This window comes from Osmia lignaria, chromosome 3, assembly GCF_051020975.1.
Source record: "Osmia lignaria lignaria isolate PbOS001 chromosome 3, iyOsmLign1, whole genome shotgun sequence".
Taxonomy (NCBI): Eukaryota; Metazoa; Arthropoda; class Insecta; order Hymenoptera; family Megachilidae; genus Osmia; species Osmia lignaria.
The window spans coordinates 3,637,037-3,663,758 of record NC_135034.1 but is presented as its reverse complement, the minus strand read 5'-3'; the positions used below and the strand labels follow the sequence as shown (position 1 = coordinate 3,663,758).

At 36.1% G+C, this 26,722-nt stretch overlaps 1 protein-coding gene and 1 long non-coding RNA gene across 3 annotated transcripts in view; one reads left to right on the top strand and one right to left on the bottom strand.

Moving 5' to 3' along the window:
- Dscam3 (Down syndrome cell adhesion molecule 3) overlaps positions 1 to 26,722 on the bottom strand; it is a 280,870-nt gene that overhangs the window by 243,380 nt on the left and 10,768 nt on the right. The gene's annotated exons all lie outside the window — the stretch shown is intronic.
- On the top strand, positions 5,446 to 7,823 carry LOC117605180 (uncharacterized). The gene is made up of 4 exons (XR_004581618.2): positions 5,446 to 5,868; positions 6,012 to 6,479; positions 6,625 to 6,841; positions 6,974 to 7,823. It is a non-coding gene; the product is annotated as an uncharacterized LOC117605180 (long non-coding RNA).

Sequence of the window (26,722 nt, the reverse complement as noted above, 5' to 3'; positions counted from 1 at the left end):
TGCAAAGGATTAAAAAGCAAGGATAGAAAAAAAAGAAACAGCAACTATATTTTCATTTATTTCATCCACTTTCCCTCGACATTTATTCCCTTTTATCTCAATAGGAACATCAACTACACTATTATTTTTTATTACGCATCAAAAATTTTTTATCTCATTTCCCCTTTTTGTATTTTTGCAAAGTTAATTAGAGAGTTACTTAGAGAGAAAGTTAATTTTTATACAAAAATTACAAAAATTTCAAATCTGTAATTTAATTTTAATTTATATGTAATCAACGATGATTCGACTGTGCATGATTCTAGAAGATTAAATCTGCGGTCTGTTTTATGGTCACCCCTCGGGTCTTTTTCCCTTAATCTAGTGAATACAGACATTCAAGGCATGCTACGATGTACGAGCAAACACGAATCGCAATGACTGTTATCTTATGCCACCCTTGTGAGCAATAAAAAAGTAAGAAGAAAACTTAAGGCGCGTCGTGTTCGAAGGAACTTTAATGGCACTTTGGTTTGAACTCTTTAATGCGTCTGTTCCGAGGAACAACTTTGTCCACGAGCGGAGAATTAAACAGCGTTATCACTGAACTAGTTATGTGGTCAGATTGTTATAATTCTAATTACGAAATACTTTCTTGCGATGTAATCATTATACTACTGCCCTAATTCTTAAATCTGATAAAAATTTACAACTATTTCTTTCAGTAGCCGTACTTTTCCTAAGTACATATAGAGTTTTGTCATTCTCTTCTTTTTTTTAATAAATGAAAAATTTAATTTATATATACATATATAGTAATTAGAAAACAATAAAAACATTTTAATCCTATTTCTTCATTGTCACGTAGGCAGACCGTTTTATTAAACATGCCTCTTTTAAGGAATAAACCTTTAACATCTGGAAAGGAAAACTCTCAGGCAAACAGGCCGCTTGCTCTTGAAATAAACAGAAGGCCCAGCGATAACAAAACCAAATGTTTTAGGAAAGCAGTGGATCCACCGTAATCACGCAACAGCTGCAACCACTTCAAACCGTCGCCGAAACAGATGGGCCCAGCCCGATCATCTAAATGATAACCAGATCACCCCTTTCTAATTAGTATATAAACCCGTTCATACCAATGCTCTGGGGCAGTACCGAAGTTCATCTACATCGTGTACGATTGTGAGCTGGTTGTTGTTTAGTGAGATCGGGTTGAAGTCCCTTTTGAGCAAAGTTAACCTTATAGAATCTGCGAGTACAGTCTGTGTTTCTATTTGGTATTCTTAACAACCACACACGACACCCCGCATTGTCAGTGTGTCAAAACCGAGCACCCAGCGGAAATAGGTAATATACTATTATACATATATATATATGTACACACCCATAACGCGACAAGAACAACTGTAATAGCCTGATGTGTAAAATATATACATTACTGTGTCAAACCCACATTAGCATTCTTTTTCGACCCAGTGAAAACTAGTGACAGTTCCCACAACAATACAATCTAACCGCTCATAGGATAATATAATGTAAGTTACGCGGCCTCTCATCCGAAAGCCTCCGCTAGCCTCACGCGCTGCCTAGCGATCGGCTACGTAACATCATTGACGTAAACGTTTGTACAGTATCGAGAAAAGTAGCCTCCCCTAGGAAAAATGGCGGCGTAGGGAAAGCAGAAGTTACTAACATTTTTATTTTAACAATATTAATGTTAAAAGTAATTCGGAAATAAAATAATATAATTTTTATTAATTATTAAATATTATAAAATTTAGTATATACATAATAACATAAATATCAATTCAAATTCTCCTGCGTAAATTTTCATATGCGAGTGCTGACCATACCTATATATCGTAAAAGTCTTTAATTAATTTGCTGTAATTTTTTATTTTCGGCTGTAAGGTCTGGTATTCCATACCACTAAGTCAGTAACGTCCAGTTTCACAAAAGCTATCATACTCTACTCGACGCTACTGGGGGAAGGTAGAAAGGTTAATTAACTATCCTATTCAAAAACTAAAAACCTGTTTCTTCTAATATTTACGAAAAATTCAGAAGACATTGTTGGAAGTAAAAAATGAAACAAAACATAGACTTAATATTATCACAAGAATTATAAGCTATGAAAGAAAGACTTTTAATCCCCCTGCCGGACGAAGGTCAATTAAAGTTATCCCACCAATTTCGTTCTTCTTCGACAAGATAAAAATCGAAGGCTAAGAATAAAGCAACAAGCTGAAAAATTGGTTGTTCAAGAAACAAAGAATCGAATAAAGCCTTATTTGTTTCTAATCAACGAATTACATCGTCTTGAACGCCGGTGAACATCCGGTCGGTTTAATTTCAACCTCTGTACTTTCAACGGACCTCCTTCAAGGAACAGGGACAAGGAAACGCGAATTACACAAACGTAGTCCCCATTAATCTCGCAGACCATCAAATTAGATTAAACCTTAAAAGACACTCCAGTCCTTACAAGGGAACTGCAATTGAATCGGTGCTCGATTACCTCGTTGCAGCATGCTCTTGGATAATTTGCAATATGGTAATTTGATGGTTAACAAGATGCGAGAGTAATTACAATTTTGTACCTTTGAAAGTGTAATCTCATTAAATTTTAATATTATGAAATTTGAAGCTTCGAAAATTTTGTAATTAATTTTCCATCAGCGCAGTCTTCAAAAAGATAAACAAATAAACGATATTCATATTTCTTGATTCGTATCAAAATCGCGTTCATGATATCCGAGCAATTGTTTTAACCGGAAGAGACGCTCGTTAATTATTCCGGGCGCAGAAAGAATGGCTCGGTTAAAATTTCAAGCGTTCAAACAGCAAGATGAGACCATGCGGACGCGAGAGGAAACCGCAAAAACCGAGTCATTAGGGAAACAATACCTATCGCAAATTTCTTTTTTTGTTCCTCCTCTCTTCGCCATTGTCCAGCCGAGGCAAACATTTTTATTGCCACGTGGTACAGGTTCGCGCTATTTATATCATAGAAACAACTCGTTTAGCCGTTAGAGAAAAAGAATACAAAGAGAATTAAAATTGTTTATCGAAACAGTCGATTAAAATGCAAAAATAGGGATGATCCTCGAGAGAAGAATTTCTTCGCGATAAGCGAGGAAGGACTGATCGATAGGCGCGAAAGGACGACCAAGAAAAAAGAAAATTGCTTTAGAAATGAGGGGCGAAGAAGGGAAGCCGTACAGGAAGATCGGCGCTTCCGGCGAATGAAACGTAATGCAATTACCACGGACTGAAATCGCGTTTCGAAAAATCGAATTTGCCACCGAACGAATCGGTCAAACCGTCGACTCGTAATACTGGAAAGCATAGAAATTTGTGCTCTAATTTGGTGTAAATCTTATTTCAGGAACGTTTAAAGTTAGGAAATTTAACCATCGGATAGCGCGGCGGACCATGGAGAGAGCTTCAATATTAATTCAATTTTACAGTTTCCCTAGAAATTGTTCTTCCAACATATGAAACTCTTTCCTTTAAAAATTAGGTATACATTTAACTGTAGGTTAATGTCATTGTACAGGGTGTGCCGTAATTGATGGTACAACCGGAAAGTGAGTGAGTCTACATGAAAAAATAAATTGAAAATATGGAATAAAATTTGTTGATATGAAGTTTTATTTTAACGAAAACCGACTTGGTACATGTATACTTAATTAAGTCATATTAAATCAATTACTGTATTCTGATAAAATTACAACGTTTGATCAAATAAAGCACAGAAACACATTAAGTATCCATAGAATACGAAGAATAGATACCTATGTGTATTTGCCAGAGTAGAAATTATTAAGGTAATTATTATTACCTTAAATTAGTAACCATTCTTAAGGTAATAAAATTTATCACTATGTTTCCAGTACCTTATATAATAAACGTAATTATAAGTAAACATTAGTTCACAGCAAAATTCATTAAATCAAAATACAATTAAATGTGCAAATACAGAACAAATATTAATATAAAAAATGTTTTATATTTTCGATCTAATTTTTCACATAGAATAATCTCCTGTATGACACCCTGTATATATTTTGTAAGTCTAGGTCTTAATTGACCCAGACTCCCCTGTTCAAGGGTCAAATGAATGTATGAGTTGTCCAGAAAGTTCGTGCCGATTTTGAAGCAGCACATTTAAATTTATTCAATTATACATATAGGTGCTATTCTGTTTCACAATCTTTTCCCATCTTTCAGGCTACTTGAAAAGTACGTCCTTCCAGAAGCTGTCAAGTTTTTCGGCAAAAAACATTTTGAAGTAGAAATCGTCCTTTTGACTTTAACCGCTCCTAGAAAGCGATGAAATCATCGTAGATCATTCAATAAAGAAGCAGTAAAAAGAACAGACTTTTCTCTTTAAGATGCGTCTCTCTCTTTTTCGATTTGATGAACATTTTGATGTACCAGGTCTTTTTAGCGACATACTTCAAAACCGCACAATTTCCATTTTATCTTCAACTCGCTGTATCTCGGCAAAGGATAGTCGTAGTATCATGGTCTTAAGTTCATTTTAAAGCAGAGAATTTGCCGATTCGGCTGAGCCCCAAGCGAATGCACTGTGACAATGTTTTACCCATGGCCAATACGTTCAAAGTTACCTACCGAAAATCGGTACGAACATTCCGGACAACCTAAATTGGGTTCAAATTGTCATAGGATCTTCAATTGAAATATTCAAGCCTATTTATCGCCATAATTTCCAGTTTCACATCCCATGAAATACTTCAATTTTACAGTGAAAATTACAGAAGGAGTTCACCGCGAGGCGGTTAAATTTCTGAGCTAGTGATCAGTCGGTCGGGTCGAGTTTGTCGCTGCCAAACATCAAGGTAGGAGGTCGACTCGTTCCAAAACGACACTACGACCCTTCTCGAGACGTATCAAAGCGAGGAAAACGTACACGGGTCGCATACGTTCCCGGTAACTTGGAATCCCGTGTATGTATTATGCAATGAAGCTGGAGTGCTCCTCGACTCGTAGCTCTCGTGCTCGCGCGTGCACGCCACGCGAACAGATCGAAAAGACAGGCCAAAGGATAGAAGGAAAAATAGAGAGAAGAAAAAGAGAGACTGACGTGTTTGAACAGACACGCGACACTCGTGTTTGCTTTCTCTTTCTATCTTCATTTTCCACCTTTCTTTTTCGTAACACACACATACACAGCATATTTCCAACTTCGCTCTGTGTTTCGTTCTTTCCCATTGTCCTTCTTCTTTGTATCGTTCTACAATGGAACTCGGCATGGATTCTACCCTCTCCGACCCTTCGTCCTGGCCGAGGATTGAAGTGTCATTCATTTTCGAATTGCGCGAAATTCCGCGCGTCGAAAGAGTGCTGCCGTACCTCTATCTTCCTCCTTTCCCACTCTCTTTTCCTCTTGAGTAATTCTTACCCCGTCACCGGGACGCGAGAGATCGCGAACGAACATGGCACCGTCGCGTCGCGTCGCGTCGCGTCGCGTCGTTCGCGACAGAAATTACACGGTGAAACGAAAACGTCGCCGCCGATCGAACAAAAATAGATCGAGATAATGGGAAATACTACACACTGCTCCGTTCGATCGGGAAAATTTTTCAAATGGGGTTGAAAATGTGTTTGAGCGATTAAAATGTCGGTGCTGATCTTAGTACGAAGCATATAAACCTATGAACAGCGAAGCATGGGTCAATTGTGACCCAAACTTATAAAACGTATACAAGGATATTAATCTAAAGTTAAGTGTATCATTTAGAAAATGTAAATAACATGAAATGCAAAATTAAATTAAAATTGGGGCTTTCTCTATGGTCCGCCGTTCGAGAATTAATATTACTAGTGTTAAAGTTAAATCCTAGTAAAGTTTGAAAAAAGGTAAAAGGTAAAAGGGAGCAATTTTACATATTATATTTACGATTATATTATAAAATATAGACCATTGGGTTAGGTTAAGATAGGCTTGCACTTTCTCTATCATAATAAAAAAAAAATTAAGTTAGATTATTTGATTTGCTCAGATAAAATCCTGGATTTACTCGGCAAAAATAAACTAAGTTCTTTGAACTGACTACGCAATAAGTTCCATGAAAGTCAAGGAAAGGAACGAAACTGTTATTGGACGTGAATAATTCATGACAAACGTGTAAGCAAATCTGTATCTCATCCATCTTCCATCATCCCGAGGACACTCAGGCTATTACAACTCCGTCTAGACGAAACGTTCCATCGTTCTTGATCGTTTAATAAGGAATACGTAATGTTCTCTTACTCGTCGCTGTTTCAGCGAGACACGCGTTCACCACGCTCGCCTTAAGGGTCGTATAAATGGCTTATTAATTATAGCGAGTTTTACGATAACGACATAACGAATTAACGAGCGACGACGAGCAATGATCGTAACACGCTTTACAACGTATAATTACGTGCAAACATGATACAAGGGTCTTCACGGTAGACGGGACTGAATATCTTCTCTGTACACAACGGTAAGGATGCTAACGTTTCGTTCAATTAATACACTGCGCAAGTATCTTGTATATATATGTAGTTATCTCATGTATTATTTTCTGTATCTCAACGACAGCTTTATGAAAACACGACGACATAAAAATCATTTTTTAATGGTCGTAGGGTAAATTGTGTCACCGACTGTCCTAAGGGCTGACCTCTTAGACGTATTTTACGCTTGAATTTCGAAGGGGAAGAGGTTCTGGCACGAGAAAAACCAGCTGAGCGAAAAGTTGCGGAAGTTACTGCGTTCCAAGGAAAATCGACAGAACCTTTCGCGAAGATGATGAAAAATATGTAAAATTCATCCGCACCTTCCTATTTTTTTATTTCTTAAACAGTGAGTAGTGCACATTTTTGTAAAAAAAAAAAATTAAAAATAAAATTAAAAATGAAATGTACTTCGACAAGTTACGATACATTTTAAAATTTAACGGCTGAGTGCATCCCTTGCTATTTTTTATTAAAACAGAAAATTGAAATTGGATTTGTTGCATAAGATTAAGAAAGGTACGAATAATACCGCACAAAATCGGTACCTCTTTTAACTCGGAAACGTTTTATGCATATCATAAAGCAACGAACTGAACGAGGGTTGCCGGTAAATCGAGGCAACGTTAGCGAAACATCGCTGTGAAGGGTCCAACAATAAGAAAGTGGAAAGAAAGTGTTGCTAGAAAGACGAGAAATAACAGGGGCGGAGTAAAAATGCATCGTTGGACGATTTTACGCTTCGAATAGACACGCCAAATCCCTCTGCAGTTGTGTATACTGGGTGTCGTGCGATTGACGGTACACTGGCGAGCAAATCAGGCTTTCATAGGGAAAGGAGGAAATCTTAAAATACGATATTACTATTAAAAGAAATTTAGAAAAAAATAATATAATTTTTAGTTATTGTATATTATAAAATTTAATATAAACTAAGAAATATCAGTAAGATATACAGGGTGTCCCGTAACTCCTGTAACTCCCGGACATGGGGGGTTGCTGCGGTGATTCCAAATAACATTTTCCTTTACCAAAATGTCGTTTGGAACTTCGTTTTTGAGTTATTAACGAAAAACACTGGCCAATCAAAGGGCGTGTAGAGCGCGCGCTGAACCACGGGAGTGTTGGCTTTCAGTAGCGCTCGGTCGTGGTCGTGAACAAACGCATTGGCACAGTGTGGGTATCAAGGGAAGCGTGCGATAAATGTTACATCATAAATGTTCTTAAATTAAGAACAATGTGGAATTATTGGTTACTCATGAACAACGAATAAAATAATGAATCGTTCATGTAGAATGAATAAATCGAATTGATCCAACACTTTTATTCGATGTTCGACACAGATAAAAAAAATACTATGTAGTAACTTTTGAAAAAATGAGAAAAACGAATACACGTTTTGGAAATCAAAATAAGTTTGTAAATAAAAAAAAAGAATTGAAGGTAAATGAAACTTACCCATTCGTCTGTAAATGACCAAGCTGCAATGAAAATAATTTGCAGTCATCGGGTCATTGTATCGATCCTGAACATTCGAGGAGGGAACACATTATCAAGAACAGCTGATCTCCAGACCAGATCATTGAATTCACTCAACCACATGGTCACTATCACCCTTTACAGAATTTTTCAACGTGGTTCGATTCGAAAGGGTTCGATTTTTTCACGTAAATAAACATTTTTATTCACTGTCACGTGGCTGTTGCACTGGACACAAATGAAAAACATGTAATATTCCGCACTACTTCGTAACGTTTTCACGACGTTATTGGTCTTCCTTTCTAACTTCAAATGGAACTGCTATGTAGCTTGAGCGTCTTCGAAAACTGTTTCGCTTTTTGTCTTTTTCTACATTCAGAAATAGGTCATGGTTCGTGGTCATAAATCTGTTATTCTCGGTAACCAAGAATAACCGAGAGAGACTCGTGTCGACCCTTTGAATATTGCCGAACGTAGAAAAAGACAAAAAGCGAAACATATCTCGCAGACGCTCAAGCTAGTACAAGTTCCATTTGAAGTTGGAAAGGAAGACCAATAACGTCGTGAAAACGTTACGAAGTGTAGTGTGGAATATTACATGTTTTTCATTTGTGTCCAGTGCAATAGCAACGTGACAATGAATAAAAATGTTTATTTACTTGAAAGAATCGAACCCTTTCGGACCACGTTGTGAAATTCCCTGGAAGGTGATAGTGACCGTGTGGTTGAGTAAGTTCAATGATCTCGTCTGGAGATCAGCTGTTCTTCGTAATGTGTTCCCTCTTCGAATGTTCAGGATCGACACAATGACCCAGTAACTGCAAACCATTTTCATTGCAGCTTGATCATTTACAGACATGGTCATTTACGAATAGCTAAGTTTCAGTTACATTCAATCCTTTTTTTTATTATTTGCAAATTTATTTTTATTTCCAAAACGTGTATTCGTTTTTCTCATTTTTTTCAAAAGTGACTACTAATTGTATTTTTTTTTTATCCATGTCGAACATTGAATAAAAGTGTTAGATAAATTCGATTTATTCATTCTATATGAACGATTCGTTATTTTATTCATTGTTCATGAGTAACCAATCATTCCGCATTGTTCTTAATTTAAGACGATGTAACATTTATCACACGCTTCCCTTGATACCCACACTGCGCCAGTGCGTTTGTTCACGACCACGACCGAGCGCGGCTGAAAGCCAACGCTCCTACGCGCGCTCTGATTGGCCAGTGTTTTTCGTTAATAACTCAAAAACGAAGTTTCAAACAACATTTTGGTAAAGGAAACGAATGATTGTTCAGAATCACCCCAGCAACCTCCCATTTCTGGGAATTGCAGGAGTTACGAGATACCCTGTCGATTCTTTTAAGTTATCCAATTTCGGGTGTCAAATTGATTTTGAAGAACAATTTGCTTCATAAACAGTAATTATTTAGGAAAAATTTCCTTTTTTTTCTATAATATGATTTGATGTCGAATTTATTCTGACGAAGAATATTCTTTACGTGGTCATAGGCAATTAATACAAATTCTTCGAAAATAATAATAATAGCAATATTTAAAAAAGTGCAAGTCCTGGAACACAAGAAAATGAAGCATTTTGTATTTTGTAATGATTCTAAACTTTTTTACACTTCCTTAATTATTTGTCTTTAAGAAAGAATATTCATTATCTAGTTGCTCTACTAATGCATTACTTAATTAAAAATACTATAATTAAATGACTCATCTTTCTTTCATCCTTCATTTCATTTCTCCAAATTATCAAAAAACCATTCCTTAATTAATTTTCTATATAAGATAAAATGTTCCTGCACTAACCATCCTTCAAAACAACTTATCTTTTTCCACCCCCATTTCATTTTCCAAAAGATCAAAAAAACATTCCCTAGTTACATGTCTATATAAAATAAAATTTTCATTACTCAAATCTTGCTTTACTACTGTAACAATTCATTTCACATGTTCCTATGAAAACATCCTACAAAGCAACACATCTTTTTCCACCTTCCCCCACATTCAATTTTTTAATAGCACCCCCTAATTATCTTCTTTCAAGATAAAATCTCTATTACTAAATTATTACACCGATGTAACAGTTCGTTGTTGAAAACAGTCTTTCTTTCAACCCCGTTACGCTGCTCTACACCAGAAGATTAAAAGAACCAACCCCTAATTATTTTTCTACAACAACGTTCCTATTCTTCTAAAAAACCCTCGTAAGATACACGAACGTCTGAAACAATTATTCGAACGGAAATGGAATAAAGCAACGTCGAAGGATCTCAGTATGACCGTAAAAATTTCGAAGGATTCGAGGGTGTGCTGTGCTGTCGCTTGGAACGAAGTACACGCTCGTACGGGACGTGAAACGAGCCCCGGAAACGAACTGCTCCACCGTGGAAACATTTTTAACCGGTACGCTCGTTTCTCTCTTTAAATCGCTCGATGCCGCCACGATACGTTACGGAGATCCATGGTAGAGGCTCAGAACGGTCCGCTCGTTTCTTCTTTCCAACCAACGGGGATCAATTGCCCGCTCTGACCACCTTTATTCCTTCCGGCTAATCGTACCGCGATCTTTGCTCGTTCGTCTTCCTCTGCGTTTTCCTACTCACCCTCTCGTGGTAACTGGGGTGAACGAGAAATAGCCTTCAGGGATGAGGATGACGCGCTGGTGAACCAAGGGTGCTCCTGTTTCCCCAGAAATTGTACTGGTGATTGTTAATTCTAGTTGTGGGTAATGAAGGGTTGATTGAAGGGGTGGAGTTATTAAAGTTGAAAAAAATGTAAGGAATTTTGTAGATTTCTTAATTAAAATTTTAATAGAACTTAGACAGAATGAACAGATAGGTGGCAAGGGCGGATTGATTATGGGGAGTTCGAGAAAATTTCCGGCGGAAGGGGGGGGGGGGGGGGGGGTGTTGAGATTTGAGGTCTAATTAATTAAAATACGGCCCCTGTTTTACTCGAGAGCCCTGTATTTTACCAGAGAGCCCCTATTTTACCAAGGTGCTCTTATTTTGCCAGAAGGTTTCTATTTCACCAGGGGACCCCCATTCTGCAAGAGAGCCCGTCATATCACTAGTCTCCCAATAATAATTTAAGTCTCAGTCTACCCCTGGTAGTGAAATTCTTGAAGTCGAAGAAATTATTGATGCAGTATTGTAGATTTGAAAAATTGCTTTTCAGCTCATTGATCCAATATTTCGATAAATTTTTGAATTGAGCTATTTCTTTTTGATCAGTGTATCTTGAAGTAAACGAACAATCAGATTCAGCGAATTCCCATTTATTTAGATGTACGCTTTCAGAAAGAAGAAAAAACCATGTGGAATGTCTGAGAAACGCTCGTGCCGCAAATTCGATGATGGAAACTACTTAAGGACGAAGGATTTTGCAAGTATCGTTTCGAATATATCTCTCTCTCTCTCTTTCTCTGAAAGCGAAAGAAAAAACCGAAAATTTTTCTTAGAATTTCAGTCTACCAAAAGTGATTTCAAACATAAGGGTGTAAATTTCCTTTTTATTTTCCTGTCTATCTATTACTGTACAATATTTTTACATCCATGCAATTGCTAATTATCCCGATGTAATCGCACGAAGAATCAAGCTTTCCAATTAGTCTGATCAGGACATTCGTTCATTAGAACGAGTCTGATCAAAATCGTCCGTATCCACTGAGCGTAGTGTTCTCATTACACGCAGCACGGCTGATTAAAATCCTGCGTGTTTCACTAAGGTCCGAAGAGTGCGTGACGTTTACTACTTCGATACCTGTCGCATCACTCCATGGATTTGCATTCATGCCAACCGACCATTCAATGGTGGACACTGACACTATACCATCACCAAGCGAATTTCAATGAACTAATCCAGCACGGTTTTTAATTTATAAATAGCTAAAACAGGAGACACACGAAACCCATTAATTAAACAAAAAATTATTTATTTTTACTAAATGTGTCTGGATAGTCAATTTGTATTTGAAACCAGTGTAAAAATTATTACTTTAAAGATAAATTGGATATTTTAATTGATTGACAATTTTCCCTTGTTTTCTTATAGAATGATTGTTTCTATTTTTCTTTTTATTAGTTTGAAATTTTTATTTCAATACGAAATTGTGTACCTTCGTTACTTTTATCGCGAACTGTGTACGCGTATTCCCATGGAGGATCGTTTTCTCTACCGCTTAATAACTCGATTATCGTTTAATTAATACGTACTCGGATGATCATAAAACCCGCAGCTCCCTCGCGAGGAAAAGAACACGATAACTTTCCTCGTAAACTGATCTCTTTTTCACCGATCTACATCCTATTTTAACGCAGCGAGTTTAGAGCCGCGGTTAAACTTTCTTAAATCTGTTCTCTTAAAAAATGTATCACGCTTATCCCCAAGTAAAAGATTGCAAAAAAGAACATAGAAATTTTAATTGATTCTATTCCTTATCGTTTGCAATCTCTTATATTTTTTTTAATACTGTAGAACTGCTGAGTATATTAAATGAAAATAGTTTCTAGGGAATGAGTTGAAGTAATTAAGAAAATCCACCTGGGAACTCATTCCTTCTGAAATGATCATATTTATTCAAGAGGTCTCTTAAATTTATACGTCTGATCTTACGGCTTTTCATAAGCCATAAAATTTATAATTTTTAGGTTTTCAACCCCTACATACACTTAACAGATTCAAGTTGTCTATTTCTAACTCTCACTCTTCAGTCTGGGAAAATTAATAAGAGTCCTCATCAAGCTTAATTAAAAAAATTTAAAGATTTTATTACATTGAATTAGCGTTGAAACTTTTGTATACTATTAGCGTAACTAGTTAGGGGACAGTTCACATTTTTTACGGAGGACAGGGTGAGCTCGAGGAATTTTGGGGCCCCTGAAATTTTGAAATTCTGAAGTTTTAAAATATTGAAGAGATCAGTCCATTTGGGAAGAGAGAAGTTAGGCCACATTTCTGGGATAGTCAGGATGTGTTAGGGTGAAGTAGAGTAGACTAAGGTGCCTCTTTCCTCCCAAACATGGACTACTCCCCATATATCCTAAGACTCTAAAGTTTCAAAATTTCAGATTTCTAGAACTCCCCAAGCTCACCCTGCCCCTCAGATATGTGGACTCATCCCCTCACTATTCTAAAACTTCAGAATTTCAAATTTTCAGAAGGCCAGAATTTCAAAATTTCTACATTTTTAAAAAATCTATCCTAACTCACCCCCGAAAAAATCATAGTTACGCCAACGCTATGTACACCTAAATTAATCCCGTATAAATCCCATAACATTAATGAAACACAGTTGAGATTCAAGATTATAAGAAGGTTGGAGGGAGACCGATTCCGGAAACGAACGGATGACCCGTATGGCCAGTCTCATTACAACCGGAAGCGATCTTAAGTGTTTATTAATACGTAGACCAGTCAGTCGACGTTCACGTTGGCTGTTTGGTTATGCGTCGGTTTGCGTTGTAATTAGCGCGGCCTGTTTGGCCACACCGACCAGATACTCATGGAACTGTAACTCATGTGACCCGGTTGCGAACAGTGAATTACATAATACACCCGCCACTGACATGTACATACATACACGAATCCTGCAAATGACATTTTCATGACGTATATACCTGCGAAATGAACGGTTCAACGTTGTCGCGGATCACGAGTGCCGCCAAAACACGTTTTAATACGCGTGGCCAAACAAGATGGCCTCTTTTGAAAAATTAAAATCCTCTCGAATAACGACAACAGTAACGAAAATCCGTTTGCAGAGAATACATAATCTGTATGGACTAAGATAGTGATGTAAAAGTTATATATCATAATATTATATTATATTAACTCTTAAAGGTTATTATCAATTATAACCCCTAGACAAATATAATTGTTGCATGTATGTGAAGTACATAGGAGAATTATCAGTATTGTGATAACTTTCTTGAATTTGTACCACGAGATTAGCGACATGACGAGACCTTTAGTAGAACAAACAGATTCTAATTTTAATTAATTATGTCTTGAATTTTTACCACTAGATTAGCGACATGACGAGACCTTTCGTAGAACACAGATTCTAATTTTAATTAATTAAGTCTTATGACTTAAGACTTATATAAGATTTAATTAACTCTTAAGACTTAATTAATTAAAATTAGAATCTGTGTCCTACAAAAGGACTCGTCATGTCGCTAATCTCATGGTAAAAATTCATGAGAATTATCAAGAGAGTTCTACCAGCCCAACGAGAATTTTCCCGAATTTCTGATGGCAAATCTTGTTTTTGACAATTTGGATAAATGTCTAAATAATTAGTTTCGGTACTATTAAGTTTTTAAATACGTTGTAATGAGATTAGCTTAGGTTGAAATTTCACTTATGATAGTCTTCAACCCTCGAATGGCGGATCATGGAGAGAAACCCAATTTTAATTTAATCTTACTGTTCCTCTAAAAATTATACTTTCAACATATGAAATTCTTTCGTTCAAAATTTATGCATTTAACCTTACGTTAATATACTTGTATATAATTAATAAGTTTGGATCTCGATTAACCCAGACTTCGCTGACTAAGGGTTAAAAGTTAAAAGTCCTAACTTGATCTGATACCTCAACCTTTCACTCTCTAAATGAAGAAATATCATAGCGACAATTTCAACTTATTATAATCAGTCGAAGAAACTTTCATTTCAAAGGACCTTCAGGAACAATTTTACATTTTCCTTCCCGAGAAGGTAACTTTTTCAAGAGCTCGAAAGGCACATCGTGCTGCCAAGTAAGAATATCTTCTTATAGAGAGTCAAAAAGGGCAAAATTTAAATATGAACAACGTTCCACGAATTAGCATAAGCGCATCGATCATAACATATCGCGGAAAAGTTTCACGAGAAAAAGTACTATAATCTTCGCCTTTCTTTTCCTCAAAATATTAACTTGTATCCTACTATTTCTATTCTATGAATAATTCGAAGTTGGAACAAAAAGAAATTGGATATTCGTGTTGCGTTTGGTATGTGAATCCGTGAAATTAAATTTAACGTTGATGAGGTGAATTTCAGAGATAATTTAAAGATCCCAGACGACCTTTGTGCGAATCTATTGAACCATCCTCGAAAGACGTATCGACGATTACGCGGTTAAATGGCTTGGAAGTATTTTAAGTCGACTGTAGCTACTACCAAGTGGATTATTGGTGTACCGTAATCCTGATTCTTCCTGAAGATTGTGAAACTTTCATAGCAATCGTTTTTTACCGTTCATAACAATACTGGATCAAGGGGGATTTAAGGGGGGCTACAGCCCTGTGTCTCACTGTACAGCGAGCTCTGTTCTGAGCTGTCAATTTACTATATCAAAAAATTTACTATATCCAAACACTGGAATTCACTATAATTATGTAAATTTTTTATCTATCTGCTATTGCAAAAATAAATCCTCTTCTTTTAAATTTTTTTAATTATTAAAATATGTTTGTTTTCGGTATTTCTCCTTCAATATTATTTATTTATAGATCATTATTTTTCTTATAAATTTCAATTTTTGAACCAAGTTTATCAACTAAAGGGGCCTTCAAAAGTTTCATAGCCTTGGGCTCCAGAAATCTTAAGGCTCCCTTGCTAGAAAGACCAAAGGGGCCCTTCGAGTCCACCAATTAAAAAATATTGGTAATATACTTATTCATCTAAAAAGTTTATTTTCACTTATGCCTTCAAGATTGATACTGAAGAAATGATTTTGTTTTAATAAAGATATTATTAAAAAAAGGAAATGTTAGAAATGAATTGTTATGCATGAGGAAATTTTCCAGAAAGTAAAGCTTTTGAAATCATCAAAAATATGAAACAAAGTTACTACAGTGGGTGATCAAATTATTAGAGCCACTTGAATAAATTGATGATTTTACATAAAAATGATTAATTCTTAAATGAAAACCAAGTTAAACAGAGTTTTTGTTACTTTTTTACGATATATTGATGCTAGTAAAATTATGATACACAGTTGAAAAAAGTGAAAGTTCTTGACTGACCTGGAAATTCTCCGGACTTCAACCCCATCGAAAATTTGTGGGAACATTTATTATTAGTAATAAATGTAAATTGGTTGAACGTTTGATAGAAGTATGGGTCAGAAATAAGGCAATCAAAATGAATTGCTTATAATGCATCGAAAGTATGCTGAAAAGAATTGATGCAGTAATTGCAGCAAAAGCGGCGTTACGAAATACTAACATACATACGTAAATATAATCTTTTAAATGTACTTGTTTATTTTAACATCAACGATCTGGAATAAATTGAAATAACAACGCGTTATGAAAAAAGTTACAATTTTTTTCCTTATTTTCCCAGGGAACTGACAGTGCTAATCGAAATAAAAAATAGAAAAGACAGAGTAGAGTCTCAAACAGAGAAGCGACGTATTAATCGAATCGCTGGTATATTCAAGCCGCCTCGTGTCCGTAAAATAAATTTCCAGCTGAAATATTTGCACACTGTCAACGGTCGTCGTATTCGCGTAGAGATTCGAGAATGAAGTGGGAAATGGATGACAAGACTTAAATTCTTCGGCTAAGAAATGGGACCGACTTTTCCAGACGATATCCGCTCACTTCATCCTCAACCACCTCTACTATTCCTCTCTTCTTTTTCCAAATCTTTGAAGCAGGCAATATCTCTTTCCATCGAAATACACATGGATTATTGCTCGGTACAGAAATCATTCCTCCCTGCTCGAAAGATCAAAGAGAACGAAATAATAATCCAACTACGAGAGACTACGGTATCGATGCATCGTTATTGCTATTTTTGGCAAAGGACGAAAATTTCAAGAAATACGTTCGAATCTTCCTCTACTAACGAGTCACTTCCTCTCTTTTAACTTTATATAAACGAACATACACTATTTGTACCCGGATAATTTGTGCAATATATATATAACAATTTTAATATTGTTTAATATTCGTATAGTATCGAGCATGATAAGTTTCTCATGGGAAAATGACGGTGCCACTACCCCCCTACCTGCAGGGTTCGCCAGGTTCTCAAGTTCCGAAGTTCCTGGCCCTTATCGTAGGGTCCCCTTCTTCCGGGCTCCCATCCGTCCCCGTCGCTGGTCCCAAGAAGACTGACGCTGTAGTGAGGAAGGCCCCGTATTTGAATCCATATCTACTTTGTTAACTTTTCTTTTAGTTATATATTATATTTTATAATATAATATATAATAATTACAAATTCTATAATATTACTTTGTTTCTAAATTACTTTTAATATTAATACTTTCAAAATTACTATCGTAAATGTTTTGAGAATTCTTGCTTTTCCTATATCGCAATTTTTCCTAGAGAAACCTACATTGCTCGATACTGTACATATTAATTTACTTTTTTGGTATAATTATTCTATTAGAAACAAGAAAAGAATATATACTTTCTTAAATTCTTATGTACAGGACATACTTTCCTTGATGGTATTGATAATTCTTGAATTTTGCTTTTAGTAGTAGGTTCAGAATTGCTATTGTATTAAGTTATTAATATATTAAATTAGTGAGTAATAAAAGGATATTAAGTTAGTGGGAATAAATGACCAATTAGCATTCGTAAACGATATGGAGATGAAAAAATTCATGAGGGTAGGTATAAACCTACCCTCAATCAATATTTTAAGTGAAAAAGCTTGGAAAGAGAAAAGCAGTGACCGTTTGCTCACGAGAAACTACTCGTATTAGAATTCTGAAGAGCTTCAAATGTCTATCCTTTCTGCAAGCTGTTGAATTGTTAATTCAAATGAGTGCATTCTTGGAGAAATATGCAGAGTCGAAACGGATCGTTTTCAAGCTTCTAAACTCGATGGAACTGTATTCACGTTAAATAACCTTTCCATCTCTACAGAGTCGGTTTCAATCTTGGAATTTGGAAAATAAAACTACCCAAGACAATCTTTGTTTCCCTTGATATATCTAGTCAAACATCGTTTCCAATAATAAAAAAAAAAAAAAAAAAAAAAAAAAAAAAAAAAAAATAGTAGCATAAATTATTTTATAAAAAAACTCAGCATTAATAAGTTAATATGAAGGGTGCAACAGACCCCCAAATTAATAAAATTAATTTAAAGCATGCTTGTAACAGAGAAAAATCTTTATAAATACATATTCTTATAATTTTAATTAAAGGTCATCTTAAAAGTGGTAAATTTTAAAAAAGGAAACATGAGGGACGTGCAATAATACAAAGTGGGTGAAACGTTTTAGGGAAAAGTCTAAGATTTTCGGGAAGTAAAAAATGTTGCAAATCGGTTTCGTTCCCTGGCACCAATTCCGTTAAATCGACGTTGCAAATTTACGAGAAAAATTCGTAATAAACTCGCAGGTGCAGGCGATTTTTTGGTATTTCCGTGCGGCTGCACGATCGGGAGTGGAAAAAAAAATGTTCTTGCAAATATTCTATGAAATAAATGTGCCTTTACGATCGTCATGAATTTTTAATATTCGCCTCAATACCGAGTTACTGGATGATACTAATATTTAAATTGATTCCAGAACCGGATACTCGTTCCATTGAAAACAATCAACGTGTGGAGAAAAAAACAAAGTGAGAAAAGAGAATGAAAAAAATAAAAAATTTAAATCCCTCTGAGAATCAGGACAAAAGGGTGTCGACCGATTTCACGAATTCAATCAGCGAATCAATTATAACCAACGAGCTTACCCGCTATGTTTATTTATAACGTAGGTAAAATGATGTACTTTTCATCCGATTCGTCTAGCAAACCGGCGCGGCGCTGGAAAAAAAAAAACTGGTAAATAACGTGTGAAATCGGTCGAGAAATTAACTGTATCAGCGACGCAACGCATCAAAAACCGTGAGGGGTTGAAACTATTAAAAATAGCTAGCTCGACAAATAAATCAAAATTTTTACGGAAGAACAATAACAGAAACTCAGCAGCATAGAGCGTAAAAGCTTTGTCAGCGAAACCGGAAAAACGTTCTACCAGCTGGACCGGATAATAACGTGAAACGAATATAAACGAAAAACGCCCACGATGCCTGGGACTTAAATTTATTTTACTCGACACGGTTTAACGATTATACATACATGGCGAATGCGAAAACAACCATCAATTGAGATGATCTCGTTCTAAATGATGTCTTTATGGAGCGAAAACAAATGTTTCCAGTGTAAAAACATTCAATTAACTTACAAATTTAAATTAATTACGGTAACTCAGATCTTCACTTGAAAGTACACAAAGTTATTGCCTTTTTGTAATATATTCTCATCATTGACGAGAAAAATTCAAAAATAAGAGTTTCCACTTTAAAAATCTATCCGTTCAACAGTTATGTGTATTTAAAATAGAGTGTTTTTAACGTATTTTTGAGGTTAGTTTAACGCCATATTGGTTTCTACCCATAATTAATCCAATGAGCGAGGTAGATTAGATCAGGTTAGTTTTTTAACGCCATTTTGATGCTCGTCTCTGTGGACCAACCAGATTATAAATAGAAGTCAATTATAAATAGTGTGAAACCAATCTCTAAAGTACATTAAATATGAATTAACTACGAATACTATCAGAATACATAAAAAAGTCAATAATTTTATGTGCCTTAAAGTAGAACTCTACCTAGGACAAATGACTATTAACCCTTGAACAGCGGGATATGGGTCAATACAGGCTTAAACTTACAAAACATGTAAGTACAAGAATATTAACTTAAAGTTAAATGTATAATTCAATATTCAAACGAAAGAGTTTTATGTATTGGAAGAATAATTATTAAAATCAACAGTGCAAAATTTAGAAAATGAAAATGATATGAAATACAAAATGAAATTAAAATTGTGGCGGCTCTCTAACATTGGTCCGCTATCCAGAGGTTAAATGTCCTTTTCGAGTTTAATCGCAAAATATTACTGTATGTTCGATACGCATTGAACGATATGGAATAGAAATCACACGTCGTCTGCACGTTTCCGCGTCAAACCACCGCTATTAAACCGCTTTACACGACTTGGTTCGATCGTAAACGAGCTGACGAGTTTACTGTAACGCGATATACGAGCGTCATTGATGTGCCAGATCAAAATTACCGGATTATAACTGAAAAGCGGGTCAACGTTTTCCCTCGGTATAATCTGTGATAAATGAAGATGCAGCTTTTCGGTGCGGTTTAAGAGGGAGGAATTTAGTATAACGTCAAATTCCCGCTAGGACAAACTGATATAATCGTGTGCCGAGCACTGGTACCGTGCTCAAATAGAATGACAAATTAAGAGGAAACGTTAGAACCGGCTTCGCAAATCTTCCAAATGGAGATTCACGGGAATCTCCGTTAATTTATCCTTCAACGTGAAAGTGGATTATCGCGAAACATAGACCGTGAAGAGGATCCATTTCTCTAACGATGAACAACGATGACAGCCACGCATCGACCACGATCCACTATTTCGATCCGAAACTTAACAAACGATTAATCAAACGTCGCAGCTACGAGCATTAATTTATCAAACGAATTAATGAACGTGAGTTACGTGTCGAGTTTACAAGCAAAGTGAATGGTGTTAATCGTTGTAAAACACGCGAGAAAGAGATGCCCGTGTACAGGGAACAACAGTGTATACCTTGGCGATAAAAACGGAAGGATGACTGGCGAAAAACGAGATGGAATGAAACACGCGTATTCAAACAAGCTTCCAAGACACTTCGAAACGAGGGTTTCACGCGTCCGAGCAAACCCGTTTCGAATGATAAACACGTCTTCAATTGAATTCAGGCTACCCCGCTACACGCTACGACTATTTTGATTACGGTAATGGAAACACCCTGGAAACTAGCAACTGTACTTTCACTAGACGATTAACCACTTTTTTGGGTTAAAAGCGATCGAAATACTGTTATCATGTTTATTGGCATACTGAAGTTGTTGAAAATTTTATGAGGGAATACTTATACTTTTAAAAAGATTTTATATATTGTTTTTGTCATTATATTTCATTATTTCTTCTTTCTAAAGTTACAAATATTAAATAGATGTACCTATATCCACTTAAGTAAGTAGAGAATTCTTAATAACATAGACATTACAGTAATTTAGACCTTTTTCTGGGGTGGGTCAGGACCTTTAGAAATTTTCAAATATTAGAATTTTGGAAGTCTGGAATTTTAGACTTTTGCGATTTTACAATTTTCAAATTTTAGTGTCACAATTTTGGAATTTTGAAATTTTGAAAAAATGAAATTTTACTATTGTAGAACTCTGAAATGTTAATATTTTGAAATTTTAGAATTCTTAAATTTTGCAATTTTTTAGATCTAGAATAGTGGAATTTTGGAATTTTGGGATTTCTAACCGACTTCGAAAAAGGAGGAGGTCCCGATCATTCCCCTGTGGCAGGCCTGTCCATGTAGGGGAAATCCACTCCTGGAACACATGTTCCGATTCCCCTTTCAACGCTGCTCCTTCAAGTAAGATTCCGACTACCGTTTCTCCGAGGAGACAGTACCATCGCTAGGAAATACGAGAACTGCGGAAAGGCAAGAACGTCTTTTGTTGGCGATGCAAATGCGCCTTGTCGAGTAGTACGTTGCGTACACGCCAGGTGTCCACCCCTACTATAGACTGTGGCCCAATCGTTAGTCCGTATTAATATTAAAACCGTTATTGTTTCTTTATGTAATGTTCGCGCTTTCAAGCAACAACTATTAATATGTATATTCTTTAAAATTATATATAAATATATACATATATTATGAAATAAGAAACAACACCTTTCCTGGGAAGGCCTGATTTGATAGCGAGTGTACGACTAATCCACCAACAGGTATGTACATACTAAACGAAATTAACTCAAGAATAGATCTCCATATCTTTACTGATATTTTCTACCGAATTGAGTAATTCCAAAAGTTATTATAAATGTACTGAACTTGTCTAATTCCTGTACTAATGAATTGGTAATATATAAAAGTACATAAAACTTCAACAAATAATATCTTACTAAAAGGTGGACTTGTCCGGTTTTTATACCAAGGTCTTCAATTATGTCACTATATTTTCGTACCGATGCATGGAAGAACGAAATATCGAGAGAGGACAGCGGAAAGACGTGTGCATGGAAATCCAAGAATATTCTCAAGGTAAAATTTCCGCTCGTTACGTAGCCGGAAAAGCTTTGGTCGCGATAAAAGTGCAGTAAAAGGAATCCAAGCTATCTGACGACCAACGTACCGACATCTCTGTCACGTTAATTGTAATGGTATTAATTACGATAATGGAGATCCCCAACCAACCTCTTTTCCGCTTACTCTTATACCCCTTTACCACAATCCCCTCTATCTCACACTCCCACACTCACTGTTACCATTCTCATCCTTCCGTTCCCCTTTTCTCATTCGTTCACGTGGAGTCAATTAAGTGGATATCTCAAACGAAAAATTCTAATAAGCTCGCGAGAGAATGAGCCGACTATAGAATCCGCTCGGCTCAGCACGCGGAAAGATCATTATTTTTCGTTCCCGTTTACACGGGGACCGCGTTTAATTCCTCGCCCATTAGTTTTATGCTAAATTTAATAGCGTTTAATGGTCTTCGCCACTATTAGACTGTTCTATCGGAAGAACCCTTGAGGAACAAGATCTATTTTTCACCCTATCTGTTTTGCATAATCCATATAATATTGTTCGATTAGTAGGCGCTCGATAATTTTCCGTTTGGAACACCCGATGCTCACACACGTCTAGTTAGCCAATAAATACATATACTTTCGATAAATGGACGCCAGATAAATAATTTACCGTTTCTTAGGAGTGCCCACTTCCAAAATTCATTAATTGAAGACTTTGTAGCAATAAGGATGCAGTCTGATTTCTGAAGGAGACAACTCTAAATTTGAAAATTTTTACAAAATTGAAAATATAACTTTATCAGAACTATTTTTCAGTATCTTAGAATTTTAGTAAAACGGAGTTGCACCCCTTTAGGTCTTCAATTGCAAATGAAAGACAATAATCGTTTCGAAATCCCACGCGCAGACGGTGGTATCTTGATTCCGGTCGTAAATTTGCAAACCCGCCAACCCCATCGAACATTTCATCACGGGAACGATTCAATGCTCTCGATAAAACCGTTCCCGCTGTATAAAGACACTTCCGGCATCGATCTTCCCGTTTCTATCGTTGTATTCGTCATCGATATCATCGCGATCTTTCGTATCAATCTCGTCCTGCCAGTCGGACGAGTGCCACTCAAGGTACATTCCACTGGGAGAGTTGAATTCCCCTTTGGGGAAGATGGTAGAAGAGAAAGAGATCGAGGGGTAAGAAAGAAGGAGGGACTTCCGAGAATTTCTACTTTCCCTTGCCGGGATACTCCGAATGAAAAGAAGACGTGGAGCTAGCGACAGTGGTAGGGGGACGGTGAATGGCTGAAAGTATATTCGAAAAGGCAAGTGGGAGGCTTTTGTCTCGACGAAAGCATGAAAAACTTTTGTTCTGTCTCCTTCTGTCGTCGGTATCCTGGTTCGAGCAGTGTCAATCGACATCCGTTCCTCCTCTACCTCCCCCACGTGTAAAGAACAATCGGACGGTGATTGTGATTCTTATTAATCTCTGGCTCGTTTCAACGCTAATAAAAGTTCCCTGGCGGGTGGTCCAAACTACTGACACCAGGATTTCTTTCAAATCAACTTTTAATCTTCGACTTTTATCCCCTGACACAAATGATATGGGCCTTTTTATGATTTCGCGTGAACGTTTGGTGAAACCTGAATCGCTTTGATTAGAGGATCCGTAAATTTCCAGTCCTTGTCCACACCGTTTAAGTTAACACTGTTGTTCTACATTTATAACACCCATAAGTCTAAAATTATTGTAAACAGAAAAAATTGGTTTTTAAGTAATAAATACTAAGAACGAGGGTTTCTAATCGTGCTCAATGACTCAGTTTAATCATTTCAATCTTAAGTGGTTATTTAACACGAAAGGAGAATTTCCAGCCGAGAAATCTGTTAATTAACAGAAATTATTGTATACGCGGGTTTCCGATAAAGCAAGAGGGGTGTGCTTCAAAGAAATCTCAGTGAACCGATTAAAACGATAAATTCCTCGAGTATGTCGGAAGGCTTTCAGTGAATATTCATAATTTGGATGGTCGTTTCGATCGGAATTTCTAAATAGAAATGCAATTTATAGCTGAAAATTAATACTCTGGAAGTTTAATTAGTGAACTTTCAACTCTCAAATATAAATATGCGTTTCCCGCCAGGAAAAGTGCAATAATAAAAACACACAGAATAAACAGGATATTGCATCTTCGATGCTTTGAAAAAGATGCGATCGTATAAAATTTAGGTCTTATTTTATAGCATATGTAACGACCTAAAAAACACATGATCATCGTATAATCTAAGAGATGCAACATTTCCGATCGCAATAACGAAACCCTTTAATCTTATTTTCAAAGTGCTGACTCTAATATTGTGTTTCCAAAGAAGGATTTCATAAAAGCTTCGTATCATTAAAGTTATCAACATTGTTGACTGTCAGCAAAAATCTTTTGATCAATGTAAGTACGATATTACAAACTTTATAGAGAACCTATCCACAAAACAATTTTCTCTTGCACTATCGTATACAAAAATTGCTGTAAATGAATTCAATTGAATTTCAAATACTATTCATTGCACAAATGAATTACTCTTTTATCTAAAAAAACAACGGAACAAAGAGGCGACTGTCTAGATAGATACTGATATTCGCTGCACGAATTTCGTCGGTTAAATACATAAATCTGAAAATTATATTCCGATCACAGTAGCGTAGCAATTGAATTAATACGAAAGTATGAATTACCGATTAACGCGTCCAGGTCTTACAAGGGAACATCGGAGACTGATACACTCCGATTTTGATGAAACTTTGCATAAATATTTATTAGACCTGTTTATGAAGATAACTGTAATTCGTTGGTGCCCGTTTTTCACTTTGTGGGAGATATCAACCCTTTTATCCGAACCGCCCTTTCTATATACGTGCTTATAAATCGTAAACAACAAAAGATATAAAAAAATAGTTGAAATAAAAGTTATACCGTTTCTTGAGGTCTATAAAGCTGCGTGTAAGTTTTAACTTTACGCAGCTTTATAGACCTCAAGAAACGGTATAACTTTTATTTCAACTATTTTTTTATATCTTTTGTTGTTTACGATTGATAAGCACGTATATAGAAAGGGCGGTTCGGATAAAAGGGTTGATATCTCCCACAAAGTGAAAAACGGGCACCAACGAATTACAGTTATCTTCATAAACAGGTCTAATAAATATTTATGCAAAGTTTCATCAAAATCGGAGTGTATCAGTCTCCGATGTTCCCTTGTTAGTTAGTTAGCCCGTTCCAACTCCCCACCCCCTATCGGCGCGGTGATTTATAACAGAGTGCCGTCGCGTTTAATTCATCGCCAGACCGACGAATTAATTATTCCGGCCAAGTTATAAATGTCCAGCGAAATTGTGTCGTCTCCTTGGCGACATGGCTCATCGATGCATTAACGTTACGCGATCGTTAAAAGCGAAGAACGACGGGACACGATAAAATGTCGAGAGGATTAACCGGCTCCACGGGGTTAATTGACCCATTCGTCTTTATTACCATAATACTCTTCTCGTCGCGTTATTAACTAGGATTCGGGTTTTCGAATAGCCTCGCGTGCGACACGCATCATTCGTTATATGTTTGTTACATTGTGATATAACATAGGATATAGTGTGGGGGAGCAGGGATGACCCTTTATTAGGGTGGCTCTCAGGGGCGAAGAGATACTTAAATTTTTAACGAGAGGTTAGTAATATGACGGACCCTAATTTTAATTTGGAGTAGCAACTCCTAATCAAGGCCGGTCCAACTGTTGGTGCAACACGTTCCTTTTGCATGGTGCGACAAGTTTTATAGGAGCGATAAAATTGATCTAAACTGTATACGAAATTCAAATGTAGTAATTGTAAAAACAAGGAGTAAAATAAATCTAAATGAGGTGTGTTTCTTGAATAAATTATTTCTGCTAATAATACCATAAATATCAGTATGTTTTTTAAAATATTCTTCATCAGAATCACAATCTTGATTCTTTCTTTCTGTCTTTCGACTGTTTCTTTCTCTTTTTCTGCAAAATATGTAGCTTATGATTATTTCTCATCACCTTGTGAACATTTGTTTGATGTCATTGTAAGAGTATTCTTTTCGGGGTAAGGCGACAAAATAATGTACAGGGCAGCAAAAGTTTCAGAACCGGTCCTGCACCTAACATAGAAATGAAAAAAAAGTACCATATTATTTATTTATAAAAGTGGATACATTAACACGATGTCCTGTGACAAGATACAAAATAAAAATTCTATTTTCTTAAATAAACAGCTTCTTACTCTTTATGTATAAATAAGTTGGAATCGTGAACGATAATAATTTATCTATTTGAAATTTAATCGCAAATTACAAAAAGAAAAATGCTGAACCTTGTATTTTATTCGACAAAAATATAATTATATATTACCCTTCTACGAAAATGATACTATTATTTGCATTTGGTTCGGTATCGTATTTAATATATCGACTCGGTTTAACGTACGCATTGATGCAACTTTCAAGCGTGTACGTTCCCGCCGGATGTGCCTTTCGTGACGTAATAACCGATAATACTACATGCTGTGCGATAAATTTCATTTTGCGCGAAAACCGAGCTGAATAT